At 37.7% G+C, this 5,000-nt stretch overlaps 2 protein-coding genes across 2 annotated transcripts in view; both read right to left on the bottom strand.

The window, feature by feature from the left end:
• LOC114546103 (zinc finger protein 721-like) overlaps positions 1–5,000 on the bottom strand; it is a 1,066,380-nt gene that overhangs the window by 813,198 nt on the left and 248,182 nt on the right. The gene's annotated exons all lie outside the window — the stretch shown is intronic.
• The window catches only part of LOC114574040 (ephrin type-B receptor 4-like), a 24,617-nt gene continuing 24,320 nt past the window's right edge, over positions 4,704–5,000 (bottom strand). The window contains 1 exon segment of the mRNA XM_028606327.1: positions 4,704–5,000. This exon segment is cut by the window's right edge and continues 635 nt beyond it. The gene's annotated coding sequence lies outside the window, so the exon portion shown is untranslated.

Raw genomic sequence — 5,000 nt, 5'->3', positions numbered from 1 at the left:
TAATAATAATAATAATAATAATAATGATAATGATAATAATAATAATGTTTCACACTGAAGGGTTATTCTAAAAATATTACAACTTTTATTTTGGAAATATTAAAAATTTTATTCTGAAAATATAACTTTTATTCTGAAAATATTAAAAATTTTATTCTGAAAATATTACAATTTTTAATCTGCAAATATTTCAACTTTTATTCTGAAAATATTATAATTTTCAATCTGAAAATATTACAATTTTATTCAGAAAATAATTCAGATTTTATTCTTAAAATATTTCAACTTTTATTCTGAAAATATAATTTTCAATCTGAAAATATTACAATTTTATTCTGAAAATAATTCAGATTTTATTCTGAAAATATTTTAACTTTTATTCTGAAAATATTAAAAACTTTATTCTGAAAATATTACAATTTTTAATCTGCAAATATTTCAACTTTAATTCTAAAAATAGAATTTTTCAATCTGAAAATATTAAAATTTTATTCTGAAAATAATTCAGATTTTATTCTGAAAATATAATTTTTATTCTGAAAAATTTTAATCTGAAATGTTACAATTTTGATTCTGAAAATATTACTTTTATTTTATTTTGAAAAATCACAGTTTCTCTAAAGTCCAGAATAATGTTTTAAATGTCTTGTTTAGTCTGTATGTGGTACTCTGTGTATTAATTGGTCTGTTTGTGGTACTCTGTGTATTAATTGGTCTGTTTGTGGTACTCTGTGTATTAATTGGTCTGTTTGTGGTACTCTGTGTATTAATTGGTCTGTATGTGGTACTCTGTGTATTAATTGGTCTGTATGTGGTACTCTGTGTATTAATTGGTCTGTATGTGGTACTCTGTGTATTAATTGGTCTGAATTTGTTAAATAAATATTGGGGGAGAAAACACACCAAGTATTGATCTTTTATTACATAAATTACATCAGAATCCTTTCTGGACAATCAACCAATCAGAGACATGGATTACTCTAGGGCCAACGTTTGGTTGGTAGTGGGTGTCTGTATGTGGGTATGTGTGTGTGTGTGTGTGTGTGTGTGTGTGTGTGTGTGTGTGTGTGTGTGTGTGTGTGTGTGTGTGTGTGTGTGTGTGTGTGTGTGTATCTGTGTTTCTGTGTGTGTGTGTGTGTGTCTGTGTTTCTGTGTGTGTGTGTGTGTGTGTATCTATGTTTCTGTGTGCATGTATCTGTATGTGTGTGTGTATATATATATCTCTGTGTGTGTATATGAGAGCTTGTGTGTGTGTGTGTGTGTGTGTGTGTGTGTGTGTGTGTGTGTGTGTGTGTGTGTGTGTGTGAGAGAGATTAGGGTTAGATTAACTTGGTTTCCCGGCTACAGGCCATATTTCACAGGTTACGGTGACCTTGTTGTGATTCTTTGGTCCTGAGCCTCCGTCTCAGGAAGCTGTGAAATATAAACTCACATCTTTCTTCATGACTTTAGTATAAAAACATGATCAAATATCAGATATAAAAAGTGCTAAAATATAAAAACATTCCACAGTATTTTCATTTAAAAAGCTGAACCAGTTCCCAGACTCCCAAATCTGTCCAAACATGACTTAGGTCATCGGACGTTTTTGGTTCTTTTGAATCCGACCAAAACTAAACCGTAGCTTTTAGTGACAACCCGTTCAAAGTCCACAGTGATTAGTGTTCAATTTCAAGAGGATATCTTTCACTTCAGCCCCCAAAATCACCATCACCAAACTCCACCAGACTCCATGTAAATAATCAGGACTTTTATCATCGTAAAACACACTTCATTCAAAGTGGACAGAAACTAAATAAAACTACCAAAAGCCGTCTTGGTTCATCTTTCCACTGTTCCAACAATCACCACTCTGGTTTGGTTGAAATAAACCCTTAATTCACCCATTTACATGTGGAGATATACTGGCTCTATACACACTAAAAGTCCTGATTATTTACATGGAGTCTGGTGGAGATATGCTGGCTCTATACACGCTAAAAGTCCTGATTATTTACATGGAGTCTGGTGGAGATATGCTGGCTCTATACACGCTAAAAGTCCTGATTATTTACATGGAGTCTGGTGGAGTTTGGTGATGGTGATTTTGGGGCTGTTTCATGTTAAACTAAAAGGATCTTACTCTTTAACTAAAAGGTCTATCTCTGTAGGGATCCATCCCATAATGTTGTCAGACACTTAGAATAATAATGTGAGTCTGTCAGCAGCAACAACAGAACTTGTAGTGACTCTAACTGCTGCTGAACATTAGTCCTGTAGGGTTACATTACAGCTCGGTTCTGGTTTAATACTGGACCAGCTTCAGAGACTGTTGTTCGTATCAGACACTCAGACACAGAAACATGGAGACAGAGAGGCCATGGTGGAATAAATGGTAGTTGCTTTTAAAAAAAAACGGTTCTAAATCCCTCAGAATGGGAACGTTTGATCAATAAAATACACTTTCGTGACGCAGAAAGTCACCGTAGTCTTTGTAAGAGTTCAATAATGTGGCGTAAATATTCCCGAGTGTCTTCCTGAAGGTATTCCAGAGGGTTTAGTCACTGGAGAATCACATTTATTTGGACGAAAACCTTGCATACCGAAAAAAGGAAGGAAGGATTGCCAAAGATGTCCCCAAAAGTTCCACCGCGGTTTCCTGAGTCCATCCCAGAATATTCCTCCCAGAGTACGAAGAGTACAGCGCTGAAACTTTACCACAACATGTCGACGTATCGCGATATAAATCCCGTTTCAACGTCTGGATGTTCTCCGGGTAAAATGTTCCCATTTTAACGGAGACTACCGACCGTCGGTTTGGAATTCCTGTGAAGATATTCCACATTCTTCTACGTTTTCCTCCAGAGGTCCTTTAAAATGTTCATTATAATCCCAAAATATTGGGAATTAGAAGCTGTCCACACAAATCCACTCGGTTCTTACCGAAAGTCTCTCGGTAGTCTCTTGGTTCTAAATCTCTCGGTTCTTGCCGAAAGTCTCTCGGTTCTCGGCAGTTGCAGAAGTTTGTTTTGCCGCATCGGATGATCCTTGTTTCGTAGTAAACAAAAGAAGTAATCTAAAGCACTCATCCTGTTTTGTATTTTCCAACAAAGTCCCAGCCACACCTCCTTTGGAAGCCTTGTAGGACCTTCCGGTAGCCTGGTTGACCCCAGACCCTTCTCAGCTGTAACTGAGAGTGTGGAGAAGGTTGTGATTGGTGCCTCGATTTGGAGACATTGGAAATGGGCTTGAATGGGCTCTTGGTCAGACTGACCGGAGTCCAGAAGAGACCAGATGAAATGCTGCCTTCAAAAACAATCATAAATCAGACTTACTAGGGATATTCAACACTCGTCTTTCCTTTCTGATACCGAACGTATGGTAGAAATACTAATGTGTTCTGTAATGATTCCAGTATTTAGATTTCTGTGTTAACGTTAAAGTCATTAAACCACCCCCCACCTGTTGTCCTCGGGTCAAATTTGACCCGTTTTCTAAGTTTCTCCGTCAGATATTTGGGCCGATTCTGTCCCGTTGTTGTTGTTTAGCTTGTCGTCTTTGTAAATCGTCTCGTTGTCGTGTAAATAACGGCGCTTTTCCACTACACGGTACCTGCTCGACTGGCCTCGACTCTACTCGCCTTTTTTGGTTTTCCATTACGATAAAAAGTCCCTGGTACCTGCTAACAGGTACTTTATTTAGTACCACCTCAGTCGCAGACTGATCTCATGAAGTGGAGTATGTACCACACGCCAATCCATACGCCGTTTAGGCCTGTTATCAAGACGCATAATCGCTTTTTAGCGTGTTTACCAACGCAATTCACCACCATTGACCTCCATTACTAGTGAGATTTCACCGTAGCGAGTAGCATAAAGGGATGTAGGTCTGTGTAAAGAGGTTGGTTGTGGTGGCTGATGGGTAAAACAGGACTCTCACCAGGAGAGACGCATCACCTCCTGCGTCTGGCGATTTTAAACCTTCCCCCGATGTTTCTTTCCTAAACCCAAATAGTTATTGTTTATGTAAGCGTGTTTTTGTCGTTATTTTTTGTTACTAAAGCCTTTCCCTGTGTTCTTCTCCTGATTCCACCTTCTCATTCAATGTGTTCCACACAAACTATGAATGAACACATATGGAATTATGTACTTAACAAAAAAGTGTGAAATAACTGAAAACATGTCTTATATTTTAGATTCTTCAAAGTAGCCACCCTTTGCTTTTTTGATAACTCTGCAAACCCTTGGTGTTCTCTCAATGAGCTTCATGAGGTAGTCACCTGAAATGGTTTTACCTTCACAGGTGTGCTTTGTCAGGGTTAATTAGTGGAATTATTTCCCTTATTAATAAAAAAGCAAAGGGTGGCTACTTTGAAGAATCTAAAATATAAAACATGTTTTCAGTTATTTCACACTTTTTTGTTAAGTACATAATTCCATATGTGTTCATTCATAGTTTTGATGCCTTCAGTGAGAATCTACAATGTAAATAGTCATGAAAATAAAAAGGAAACACATTGAATGAGAAGGTGTGTCCAAACTTTTGGCCTGTACTGTACGTCACGTTCTCGCGATAACACACCACGTGGTGTGTATGTTTACATCTGCTGTAGACGTACACGTGGAGAGCCCAAAATGCGTCCAGATAACTCGCCACTTGGCTTTAGGAAAGTGGGCGTGTATGTTTACACAAAGTCATGATGTCACGTTGTCAGTCGAGGATCCCGGCGAGCTGAGGCGATACTAAAAGGTAAGTAAGTAAGTAAAGTTTATTTCTATAGCACATTTAAAAACAGCTCGACAGACGCACAGCATGGCGAGGTGAGTCGAGGCGAGTGGAGCAGGTACCATGTGATGGAAAAAAAGCCCAAAAAGTTGGGTTTTGTCCTGAAGAACGCCACTTCATCTTTCTCTCGCACAGTTACTCATCGTATCCTGTTCATTCTTTTATGTTTGTGTAAATAAACTAAACTAAAACCAGACTTAGATTTCCTGAACTTTAACCTTCGTGGATGTTCAGAA

Source organism: Perca flavescens, chromosome 19, assembly GCF_004354835.1.
Source record: "Perca flavescens isolate YP-PL-M2 chromosome 19, PFLA_1.0, whole genome shotgun sequence".
NCBI lineage: Eukaryota > Metazoa > Chordata > Actinopteri > Perciformes > Percidae > Perca > Perca flavescens.
This window is presented reverse-complemented; position numbering and strand designations above follow the sequence as displayed.